Here is a 14064-nt window from a genome sequence, read left to right as displayed (position 1 = left end):
ATGTATATGTTTGAAAATCAAATATAGGAAACCCACAAACAAAAAATTCCTTTCTCTTTTGGATCACACCTCATATTTTAGTGGAATGATGAAGGAGTGGTGAATTTTTAACTTCAAGTTCAAATTAATTGATCTGACCAATAAAGGAATAATTGGTGGCTCATCCAACTGACAGAAGGTTGAAGGGGAAGGAAGAGGGGTGAAGAAAAGGACTGATGATGTTTAGGACAAGGGGAGAGTTAAGAAAAGTCGCCAAGAACCCTGCATCAAAGGAGATTTACTGGATGGGGTGAGAGGGAAGGATTCATCTCATCCCATATGTTTAGTTTCCCCTGACCTGGGGCTCTAGGTGACTTTTCAAAACCCTCCCCATGTCCTAAATCTCACCAGTCCTTTTCCTCATCCCTCTTCCTTCCCCTTCAACCCTTCTGCAAGATGGAGGAGTGGCTGGCTTCTAAAGCTTTCAAATTTCAGTACATTCTTATTTGTGTGTTCTTCCGTTGTTGCTTGTTTAATTTTTAGCTTGTTTATTGTTCTTTATGTTTCCAATTACATTATATATTTCCAAAAATTGATTATTCTCATGGTAAATTATGCATGTGGAAGCAATGTGGTGTCTACATTATCTGAATATATCACACTTCTCAAATCAATCTTAACAAAATCATAATCCCCAAAAACAACATCTGACTCTCTTACTTCCCACTGAATGCTACACTGGCCTAACAACCAAAGATCACACTACTTGTACTCAAAACTTCTTGGGCACAGCATACAAAACGTTGAAGACTTCAGTTTAAAAAGCATCCAGTGTACATCTACACCTACATCTGTACTCTGCAAAGTGTTGTGAGGTATTTGGCAGAGGGTGCATCACATTGTGCCATTATTAGGGTTTCTATCTTGTGGAACATGCAAAGAGTGATTGTTTGAATGCTTCTGTGTGTGCAGTAATTACTTTAATCTTATCTTCATGATCCCAAGTGAGTGAAATGTAGGGGATTGTAGTATATTCCTAGAATAATCATTTAAACCTGATCCTTGAACTTTGCTAACAGTCTTTATCAGGATAGTTTATCTCTGTCTTCAAGAATCTCCCATTTCAGTCCCTTCAGTATCTCTGTGACACTCTCCCACAGATTAAACAAACCTATGAGCATTTGTCCTGCCCTTCTCTGCATACGCCAATATCTCCTGTTAGTCCTATATGGGATGAGTCCCAACACTAGACCAATATTCTAGAACTGGTTCCATGAGTGGTTTGTAAGCAATCTCCTTTGTAGACTGATTGCACTTCCCCAGTATTGTACTAACAAACCAAAGTCCAACACCTGCTTTACCTATGACTGAATGTATGTGATCATTCGATTTCATATACCTACAAAGCATTATGCCCAGGTATTTGTATGAGGTGGCAGATATCAACAGTGACTCACTCACACTATAGTCATAGCAGACTATGTTTTCTTCATTTTGTGAAGTGCAAAATTTTACATTTCTGAACATTTAGAGCAAGTTGCCAATCTCTGCATCATATTCAAATCTGACTGGATATTTATGCATCTTCTTTCAAATAGTACATCATTACAGATAACTGCATCATCTTCAAGAAGCCTGATTTTAATATTAATATTGCCTGCAAGGTTATTTATATACAACATGAACAGCAATGGTTCTTTGGGGCACACCTGACGTTACTTCTAGAACTGATGATGACTCAAGATAACATGCTGTGTCCTCCCTACCAAAATGTCCTCAATCCAGTCACAAGTTTCGCTTGATACCCAATATGATTATACTTTTGATAAAAAGCACAGGTGCAGTACAAAGTGAAATGCTTTTCAGAAATCAAGAAGCACTGCATCTATCAGGTTGCCTTAATCCAAAGCTTTCAGTATGTCATGTGAGGAAAGTGCATGTTAAGATTCCCATGTTCAATATTTCCGAAATCCTTGCTGGTTGGGATTGAGGAGGGGATTTTTTTCAAGACAACTCATTATGTTTGAGCTCAGAATACCTCCTAAGATTCTACAACAAATCAATTTCCAGGATATGGAATGGTGGTTTTGTTGATCACTTCCCCTCCCCCTTCTTGTAGACATATGTGACTTGAGCAGTTGTTTGTTCAAGGGATCTGTGATAGATTATAGTGAAAAAAAGGGGCTAACTCAGCCACAATCACATCATAGAATCTGACAGGAATTCCATTGGGGCAAATAATTGTGTCACAAATATGACACTCTATGAAAAAAGACCTCACATCACTTTCATTGACTACCAAGACTAAGTTAGAAATTTTACAGATTATATGACTACCCCTCATAAGTTTCAACTGTATGCTTCATGCAGTAGTAACTGGAGTACTAACTGGAAGCAAGGGTTTACCAGTCTTGGCAGAGTATGATGAACAGATGTATGATGAACATTTGATGTGTGTAAAAAACCATCAGTATACCTTAAAAAGAGTTCATGGCAGTCAACGCTCCTGAGGTACAATCTCTTCCTGACCTAGCTCAATACATTCGTAATTTCCACTCTGTAAAACAGAGTACTTGGCATGTGTATGGCATTATTTGACTTTCAAAGAACAAATGGAGTGTAAATTTGTCTGAGCCAGTGTGAGCCCAGTAACATGCTTTTCTCTATCTTAGAGTCGTGCACCTATTTCAGAGCACCTGTTTCCCATACAGAAAGTGTGCTTCTGGCTGCTGAAGAACTTTTGACTATCATTTACAATTATTGCTCATCTTTGCTCCTTCCATTTTCTTTTTTCCCTTGTTATAATCCTCATAAACTGCCTTATAAGCTGAACAACAGGAACACATTCTTGTTACTTCAGCCATACCTGGGAGATTTCCAAGTAGAAGGAGACATTGGCTATAATGGATAAACATGCACAGAGTGCTATAATTGTGATGGCAAGCTTTTGTTCAGATAGCTATATGTTCTGTGCTTTTACTGAAGAAAATTATTAGGACCAAATGCCAGACAGAGGTGGGATAGGAGGAAGCATCAACAATGCTTGATAACAGCCAATCCCTGAGGGACATCTGCAACACAGACATGTGTGATCCAACTGATCGCCACTGGACCACAGCACAAGCTAGACAGAAGTGGTGGATCATTAATAGTGTCTCCAGAAGCTCAGAACTTTCATGAATCACATAGACATCTTGAATATATGACAAATACTTGTTCACTCTCAGTATCACATAATCATCTCTCACGCATTGTTCCACTCACAAATATGGATGCTGAATTTGCATGAGGTATTTGAACAGTATTGGTTGGACTCATCACATCTCTTACAAACAAAGTACAAAAACTACCAATATAATATGCATGAACAGCAGGTTCTCACAAGGTCAGTGTCAGAGGTCAGAGGTCTGCTTTGGCTACCACTAGGATATCTGCAACAATTTTAAAATCTTGAAGTTCGCTGTTGCCAGGACTTTCAATATTGAATGGTCAGCAATGTTTCATGCTCTTCGACTGCAGAAGAATGGCAAGCCTCACTTGTTTCTGTCATTGACATCACAATATGACATTTTTAAGGTCTTCTTCTCAGCATTTTAAGCAGGGGGAGTCTGCTGATTTGAATCAGTGTGTGTGCTTTTTGTAGTGTCCGAGGTATGTCACCATCACATAAAACCTATGCGGCTTGGTTTGGAATGCCATAATGTGGCTAGGACACATGCATATTGCTCACTAATGACCTGCACTCTAGAGGCACTAAAAATTCTCCGTTTATTGTACCACTGCTTTCTCAGTGATGACATCAAAGTAGCAATAAAGCCTAAGTTCAGGATATTACCATTCTCATTATTACCTATGATGATGTGATTTCCTATTCTATCCATGTGCTTGTTCCCCCAGAGACTGTAATGTCAGCTTACTGAAATAAATTTAATTTTGACAGTGTTCTATTGCAGAATGACCATCTGCTGCATTATCTCAAACACCAGAGGGTTAATCTGATTTGCCTATAGTCCTGTAGTATTTGCAGTATTGCTTGTGGATCATATAGTTGCACTGTCATTGGTACAGTATTTTCCACCTCTAACATAGTTGTTAATTCTGCCATCATGACTGATTCATCAGACAACAACTGGTATTTTCCCCAATCACCATACATTGGCAGCTATTTCTGTTACCACTTTTTAGTCCATTGATATACCCTACATGATACTTGCAAGGTCTAATCTCTCCAAGTATTCTTTCACTCCCTGTGTACAGTTCCATATGTTACAGTTTTATCAGGTGATATCTACAATCTCAGCTCTACCATGCAAGTGTTATGGGACTCCAAAAATAAAGTTATGCATTACTGTGGCAGGCCAAGTAACTTTAGCTGAATGGTGCTTTGTACTTCAAAGTGGCACAGGTACATAATGCTGCATTTCAAAATAGTCAACAAGTCTTGTAAACAATGGTCAGAAGATTCTGTAAGTCACTCAGTTCCTCAAAAATATAGATATACTCCTTGGTTCTGGAGTCATTGGAGAACCACTGTCTTGAAGTCCTCATCACTGGGAAACCTCTTCCCCCCCCCCCTCCCCCTCTTCCCAGATCACCTTTCAGTTTGCTAAAAAGATGGAAATCACATGGTGCAAGATCTGGTCTCCCCAATCAGTATCATCAACGTCTGTGCATTGTTGGCCAAATTATTGGTCCCATTTCATTATGGTTGGATGTGACATTGTATTTGGTCCACACAGTGCCAGAATACTTCATGGTAAATCTGTGTGTAAATTTAGATATTTTGCCCACAAGAATTCTACTGTCTGCATACTTCAACTTTGGGTAAGTTTTCAGCTATTGTGTCATTTCACTCACTCTCTGTGATGAAGCTGTAATCCATACCGCAGCAGAACTGTGTCTGCAGAAAACTCTTCTGACATTGCACCACTCTTGTTGCACAGTTGTCTTAGCATGAATCGACACATGTAACTACTTTCTGAAGTTCACATAATATGGTAAACATGTATCATCTTTTCCCGTTACTTTTGAATCTCTAGGAAATCCAAGATCTTGGGTGGTGTTGGTTTGGTAATCCTGTAGTAACTTGTATGACATTCTCATGAGACTACTCATATTTGCTCCATAAGCATTGTGGCATTGATAGGTCACTTCACCCACACAAATCACAGTCTTTGGAACATTAACTGCTCTGACGAGCTGCCTTGTTTAATTTAGTCGGCCTTTGTACTTCATGCAGTGTTCATGTGTATCAGTCTTTATGGTAGAATATATGTGTATATAGAAAACTTGGGAACTGTTAATTACGTATATTATGATCCATATCCAAAACGCCATATTGATGATCCTAGACAAAAAGTTGTATATCTTCCACGACTTCTGCACTGGTCATATAGAATCAACAGGTTTCATGTCTGACACCATGTCTGACACCATGGCTACATCAATGAACATTCTTTATGAAGATTTGGAGGCCCAGCTCTTACGAACAGGCCAGCACAATCTTCTGCCATCGGTTATTTTGCAGCTAACGTACAATGATCTACGATCTTCGACAAGGATAACCTCTACTTTAGCAACTCCACAATGACTGAGTGTTACACAGTTACCTCAAACAATAGACTCTGGCTTTGTTTCACTGGATTACGCACAATAACAAGTGAAATGTGAAGTGGAGAATCTACTAAATAGTGTGATGATCGATCACTCGTACGAAGTTCAAAGGGACCAAAATTCACACACATGCTTCAATCCTCTACACGCCACGATGTCGGTTACAGTAGTGCTGTGTGCAATGCTACCATTTTTGCAAAACACACATGCAGTCAACTATTACTAAACTACGCCAGCCTTGCCTTCCTCACAAATCAGTAACAGACATTTTTATGCATGCAGTTCGCCACAACAAACCACCAGATCAACACCCCAGTTTCACGACCACTTGGGTATGAGAGCACCCAACATAACCTCTTCACCCAACAACGTCCTACTACAACAGTGCGACTGCCAACAGGTTTCACCAGTGTTTTATGGTCCTACTATGAAGGGTGCGTGGCCACTGTCACGGAAAACTCTCGTTGTTGCCACTTTAAGCTCCATGCCACCCCCCCTACCAACCCCCTCACCCACTGGGGGCCTCAGTTCTGACCATACAAATGCTCGCTCCTTCCACAGTAACGTCTGCGTCTGCTGCTCCAGCCTTCCATGTCATTTCCAAGTTGGACAATGTCAATGCTATTCCTGCAATTTCCGGTCCAGTTTACATGCCCTAATTATGTGCCATTCACCCATTCACTCCCACAGTACCAACCGCGCCTGCAGCATTGTGTTTTTGGGTGACATCAGAGACATTACAACCAGCAGTTGTTCCGAACTTGTGTGCTAGTAACATTTCCGCTCTGGTGATGCCGGATCCCAGCATGAACTCTTTTGCAGGGGGACCGCAGGCCTTCCAAGACATGCTGAATCCACCTTCATCTCCACCTCCTAGCCGTCTACCCAAGCTACCTCCCCCATACAAAGACAATCCAGTTTCATGGTTTGCACTGGTGGAGCACCTCTTCGAGCTGCATCAAGTGACTGATGATAACTCCAAGTTCCTATGTTTGGTCACATAACTTCATGACCACTCGGATTTAATATATGATCTCCTACTTTCGCCTTCACCGCCACCGAAGTACGAGTTCTCCAAGAAAACGATATTGGACTGACTTGTTTGTTCACCACAGGAATTGATAATCAAGATTCTGTAGGAGGAGAACCTGGGAGACCACACTCCATCACAGCTTTGGCGCCACCTCAGATTACTCGTGAGTGAACATACGATGCCAGATGTCACTCTGTGGGTGGTATGGTCTGCCAAGTTACCTACTGACCTACAGATACACCTACTGCTGCTCTCTTTTGAGTCTATCAGTTCTCACCTATGCATCACAGATTAGCTGTATGCACTCCTGCGCCAGAAACACCCAGCTCATCCCCCATTGCTGTATGACACTACACCTCCTATTTACCGGCCGTCTCCAGGCAGGGGCAGGGCCTGTTCCACTTTCACGCCTTCTACGTTGCCAGGCAGTACTCATTCGCTCTCTCCTCTTTCCGAGCAATCAAGACTCGCCCATGCTCCATACGTCTCGGTTTACGTCCCGAAACAGATCAATGAGGACAAGCCTCCCCCGCTATCACAGTCACCGCCACAACCAGCTCATCCGTACTGTTGGTACCACAAGATTTTTGGGGCTGAGGACAAAAAGTGCAGGTTACCTTGCCAACACCCAAATGCTGACCACAGGAACTAAATAACGCCGAGTCCTGTGGGGAACTTCACAGGCATCCCCTAACATTGGACTCTATCCACTTGTCCCCTCAGCCAAGCGGTCGTTTATACGTGACAGACATTTCATCGCAGTTTGTCTACCTAATTGACACTGGCGCTGACATGTCTATCATACCTCGATCATTGGCTCCTACCGACTGTTCACCAACGAAGTCTCTCCTACGAGCTGTCAACGCATCAACGGTACAAACTGTCGGTTCTGCGAAAGTGATGGTGCATCTATCCCCTTCTCTGTGTTTCCCATGGACCTTCTACATCACCGACATCGCTGAACCAATTCTCAGTATGGATTTTTTGTCCCATTACAAGCTCTCCCCGAACGTAGTCCAGTGTTCTGTGTTACACCACCTATCTAACACTCAGATATCGTGCTCTGGCACCCATCCTCCTCGTCCTATTTCTGCCGCAACATGGGATTTAGTTCTCAAGTGTTCTGCCCTCGTTGGCAAGACTGTGACCTGCGTCACTAACCTACTTTGAGAATATGACTCAGTGCACCTCCGCTGGGAGAATGATGAGCTGAAACAACGCATTGCTCACACTTACAACGAGCTCGATGCAGCTCACACCTCGCTGTTGGAACTGCAATCTGCAGCTCCTTCACTGGATCGAATTTCACCACCAAGCATCAGTTCGAACACTCATCAGGTTAGTTCAAAAACATTCATTGAGTATGACGATTTGTGTTCAGCGACCTCCGCACTGCCCAAGCGCCCACTACGCACAGTGCCTTGTGTTTCAAAGTGTCTCTAATAACAGTCACTCGCACAGCACGACCATGCCCACTACTCAGGCAGCCGTCCCGCTTGTTGATAAACATTCCCCATCGCCCGCACTCCAGCTAAGCAACTTGGCGGCCAGTGCTCTCGCTTGTGCAATGCCAGTGCCTCTCTCGCCTACGCCGGTTGCCCAAGGCAAAGTTAACAACAGACAGTCGCTGCGTGCCTCACTCTGCTCCATGCTCATCCACAGCCGACTTCTACAAACAAGCGCAATCCCGCGCTTGCGTAATAGGCATGTGACTTTCGTGCTGCCTTTTCCCACTCGCGCTAACGGCTATGCCTCATCGCGCCCCTCTCATCCCAAAACTCCACATCAGAACGTTACTCAGCCTCGTGTGCAGTTCTCAGTCTCTTGCATCACTGACGGAATGACACACAAGATAATTACCACTGCTGGCCCTCATATTAAACACAAGGCTAGACGTCTCAACCCCATTAAGTTGTGCGCGGTCCAGCAGAAAAGTAACGAATTTCTGGAGGCAGGCACCCTACAGCCATCAGACAGCAATTGGTCTTCATCAGTTCACCTCGTTACCAAACACGACGGTTCTTTCTGAATGTGTGGTGATTGCAGACATTTAAATGCTCGCACTGTCATGAACAATTAACCCGAGCCAAACATAAACGATTTCACTCATATGTTATTGGGTGCCACAATCTTCAGTGTGATTGACTGCAAACGTGCTTATCACCAGATTCCCATAGCGCAAGAAGACATTCCAAAGACTGCGATCATCGCGCCGCTCAGTTTGTTCCAGTACAACTTCATCCCATTCAGTTTAAAGAATGTGGCACAAACGTGGCAATGTTTCATTGACTCAATCTTACAACAATTTGAGTTCTTCTTTGCATACCTGGATGACATACTCATTTTCAGCAAATCTACTGAAGACCACAAAGATTATTTAATCCAAGTCCTCCATACTTTGGCATCCAATGGTGTCAGGGCAACAAAGAAAAATTCCAATTGCATCAGTCTACTGTGACATTTCTGGGTTACACTGTCTCTGGAGATGGAATACAGCCTCTCAAATCCCGCGTGCAGGCTATCAAGTCATTGCCACCCCCAGTTACGTACAAAGAACTCAAATGTTTCCTGTTGTTGTTGTTGTTGTGGTCTTCAGTCCTGAGACTGGTTTGATGCAGCTCTCCATGCTACTCTATCCTCTGCAAACTTCTTCATCTCCCAGTACCTACTGCAACCTACATCCTTCTGAATCTGCTTAATGTATTCATCTCTTGGTCTCCCTCTACGATTTTTACCCTCCACGCTGCCCTCCAATACTAAATTGGTGATCCCTTGATGCCTCAGAACATGTCCTACCAACCGATCCCTTCTTCTGGTCAAGTTGTGCCACAAACTTCTCTTCTCCCCAATCCTATTCAATACTTCCTCATTAGTTATGTGATCTACCCATCTAATCTTCAGCATTCTTCTGTAGCACCACATTTCGAAAGATTCTATTCTCTTCTTGTCCAAACTATTTATCGTCCATGTTTCACTTCCATACATGGCTACACTCCATACAAATACTTTCAGAAAAGACTTCCTGACACTTAAATCTATACTCGATGTTAACAAATTTCTCTTCTTCAGAAACGCTTTCCCTGCCATTGCCAGTCTACATTTTATATCCTCTCTACTTCGACCATCATCAGTTATCTTGCTCCCCAAATAGCAAAACTCCTTTACTACTTTAAGTGTCTCATTTCCTAATCTAATTCCCTCAGCATCACCCGACTTAATTCGACTACATTCCATTATCCTCGTTTTGCTTTTGTTGATGTTCATCTTATATCCTCCTTTCAAGACGCTATCCATTCCGTTCAACTGCTCTTCCAAGTCCTTTGCTGTCTCTGACAGAATTACAATGTCATCAGATGTTTCCTAGGTACTATAAATTACTGCCACTTCACCTACCTTCTGCTGCCACTGTGCAGGCCCCACTGATGGACTCGCTCTCTGGCAAACAAACTTCAGGTGTTAAACCAGTCCGTTGGACTGAACCCATGCTAGAGGATTTCAGGGCTCTTAAAACAGCTTTAGCTCCCGCAGTCGTATTCGCCCACCCTGATCCGTCTGCCGATTTGTTCATCACTACAGATGCCAACAACATCGCGGTTGGGGCAGTATTACAACAGAGCAAATGTGACATAGTTTCACCACTCCATTTCTTCTCCAAAAAACTGTCTACAGCACAGAAGAAATATTTTGCTTTTAATAGAGAGCTTCTGGTGGTGTACGAGGCCGTCAAACATTTCCGCACTGACATCGAGGGCCGTCCTTTCTTCTTACTGATCACAAACTGTTGGTGAACGCCTTCTGCAACCCACCAGAGGATCCTGCCACCCGACACTTCAACCTAGTCTCTCAATTTACTACAGACGTACGCTACATCAAAGGCACAGAGAACATCCCCACTGATTTCCTCTCACGGATCAATGCCGTTTCAAGTATCATCGATTTATCCAACCTCGCCACTCTACAGGCTTTGGACAAGGACACTCAGAGTCTGCTCATGGACCCGCAGTCTTCGCTTGTGCTTACCAAGGCTAAGTTCCCTGGCATTTCGGATGAAGTGTGGTGTGACTCTTCTATGGGCATTATGCGGCCTTTGCTCCCACCCACATTGCGACGACAGGTTTTTGACGCCTTGCATAATCTCACCCATCCCGGCATCCAAGCCAGCACTCACCTTGTCATCGAGCGTTTTGTGTTGAAAGATGTGAAACAGGACTGTCAAACATGCACATGCAGCTGGATTTCCTGTCAACGAAACAAAATAGGACGTCACACCTCTCCACCACTAGGCAAGTTTGACATCCCTAAGGGACATTTCCGTCACGTACATACCGACCTTATCGGTCCCCTGCCTCCGTCGGAGGGCCACAGGTATATACTGTCCACAATATACCGAATGTCTCATTGGGTGGAAGCCATCCCCTAACCCAACATCACAGCACAAACTCTAACCAAAGAATTCGTTCCTTCTTGGATCACTAGGTTTGGCTGCCCATCCACCATCCCAACCGACCAGGGTCGACAGTTCGAATTTGCACTTTTTGTGATTCTCTATAATCTTTGCGGTATTAAAAAGATCCATACGATAACCTACCACCTGCAAAGCCACGGGTTGGTGGAACGATGGCACCGCACCCTTAAAACTGCACTCAGGTGCCATGATTGTCTCAGGTCCAAGGCACTTCCTTGGGTGTTGCTGGGCCTACATTCTACATTTAAACCAGATTTACATGGAACGATTTCCGAATTCATTTTCAGCAAAAACCCAGTTTTACCTGGGGAATGAATTCTCCCCCAAAATTCCGGGGATTCCCCCTCCTTCCCAGACTTTATCGGAAGGATGCGTGCACACTTTAGAAAACACCCGGCTACACCCACATGACAGCCATGCCCCACCTGACACATACATGCCAACGACACTCAGCACTTGCTCACACATCATGCTCAGGGAAGACTTTGTCAGACAGCCCTTACAACCCCTTAACTCGGCCCCTTTGAAGTACTCCAGAGGGGCGAGATGACATTATGATAAAAGATCGCCCACAAGCCACTTCTCTAAACAAGCTAAAGCCTGCCTTTGTAGACTCCGACACCCCTCTGCCATCCCAGTTGGACTGCCCGAGCACATGTTCTTTTGATGAACCTGCTAACGAGTCAGTTCAACCCACAGATGGGTTTTCTCCATCCAATGAGTCACCACCACAGTTCGTGGATTCCTCAGGCATGTCATCATCATCACCATTCACACGTTTTGAAGACATTTCAGGTACTAGAGACGTGGACGCCCCGTACTTTGTTTTACGCTGCAACGTACACCTGACCGCATTGACAACTTGTTGATTATGGCATTAGATATGCTTGTACTGCTCACCGACAGCACAGACCCGACCCTCGCTGAGGAACTTAATGTCAAGATAGTGTACATCTTGTCCCTCCCACAGGAGTGTCACCCATCATGTGTTTGAGCTTTCATTTCTTCGGACGGCTCAGTATGCATTCGGGGTAGGCATGATCACTCATCATCTCCTCTAACATACCGCTACTCCTGAGATGGTCAATGCATCATTTCCCCCCCACTGGTTTTTGGATTATGAGTTGGACTGGCGGCTGCCCGCTGCACCTTCGCACACCAAACCGATGGAGATGGAGCTTCCGGTCGTGCGCCTGCCGCCTCACACCACACACACCAATGCTGACATCCACACGACCCCCCCTCAGGGCTCATAGCTCATACTCCGTACTGGGGGAGGAGGAGGGGGGGGGGGGGGCGGGCGCTGTGTGGGGTCGATAGGTCACATCGTCCACACAAATTACAATCTTTGGAATATTAACTGCTGTACTTCATGCAGTGTTTACATGTATCAGTCTTTAAGGTAGATTGTATGTGTATATACAAAACTTGGGAACTGTTTATTACGTATACTACAATCCGTATCCAGAATCCCATCATGTGGAATACCTCTGTAAATGTCATGCTGTCAAACCAACAAGACAGCATTTGTTAACCAAAGTGAATAGAAAATACAAATTTAAAAATGCTGACATTTCACTATGTAAGACACAGTTTTCTATCGCAGAACTGCAAAATTACTGAGAACAGTCCAAAAGGCTGAGACTAGTTATGAACAAATAGAATTAATGCAACAAAAGTGGAAAGTGTCTCCTTCTTTTAGTATGAAAGTGTTTTCTATGTGTGTTCTGCTAAAGAGGCCCTTTTTCAGTAGATCTTAGAAGGAGAATGTGGTATTTAAAATGCTACATATATCGTTTCAAACGAAAAATCTTGACAACGGGAGGGCTCAGGATGAGGCTTGCCAGCTTGACACCAACTATGTGAACAGAAGCAGTTAGATGCCTCTTTTGAATTCTTAACTTTGCCTCAGTAAGCCATAGGAAAAGGTAAAACTCTCCAAAGATTTACATGTAGAGTTTGAGGGAATTCACAACAATGTGCCAGCCAAGTCGTTAAGACCATGGACTTGAAGATAAGTGACTCAGATTCAATACCCAGTGACTCCAACACTATTTTTTTATTTTTTTATTCCTCAAAATGTTAAATGATTAATCATAAAATTTAAATATATTTAAACAGTTCAATTCACATATTTACAATTAATACATTCAATTTAGTTATAATTACTGACCTTGTAAGTCAAAAAGCTATAGCCATCGCATTGTAGAACATTGGCAAAATTTTGCACAAACTACCACTCGGGTTCCAGTGGGATGGCACTCTGACCAGCTAAAAAATGAAATGTTTGACATCTTCTCATAATATTAGAAAAAAATCCAAATTTCCCACATATCCTGATAAATGATTCCAGTAACCATCTATTCCATAGATGAGAACAAGCCCTAAAGCTTACCTTGGGAAATAACCTGAAACACATGAAGCTTTTGAGAACCTGTGTCCCCTTATTCTTACATTATGGTGGTTCATGTTTCCACTTAAATTGAATGTAGCCCCTTTAGTACAGACTAAAGGTGAGACAAAATTGAATAGAAAACTGAAAAAAAGTGGTAAGTTACATTTACTTAGCATTGAGTTTTCTTGTGGGACAGTGAGGTATGAGTCCCTTCTGTGATGTGTCAATTTTTGGAATGTCTAGAAGACATCATTAGGTGGCTGTAGCATGCAGAAGTAGCAAATGTCCATAGGAAGAACGTGGTATGTAGCTGAGACAGGTCTGATTCAGAGTCGGTACTCAGTGCTCAGGTCTTCTGCATCATGGCGTCCAGCATGAATCACTTGAATGTTACTGCAAGGTAAGTTTAAATAAGTGCAAAAGGGCTGCATGCATTAGAATGAAAAGATGAGAATGGTGAGAATTTAAGGGACTGTGGGAAGTTCTACGTGAACAGACAAGGAAAGCCTTGTCTGGTTAGTGTAATACTCCTGCATGACATTATTATTGCATTTTGATATTAAATAGTTATGTATAGGA

This window comes from Schistocerca nitens, chromosome 1 (assembly GCF_023898315.1).
Source record: "Schistocerca nitens isolate TAMUIC-IGC-003100 chromosome 1, iqSchNite1.1, whole genome shotgun sequence".
NCBI lineage: Eukaryota > Metazoa > Arthropoda > Insecta > Orthoptera > Acrididae > Schistocerca > Schistocerca nitens.
This window is presented reverse-complemented; position numbering follows the sequence as displayed.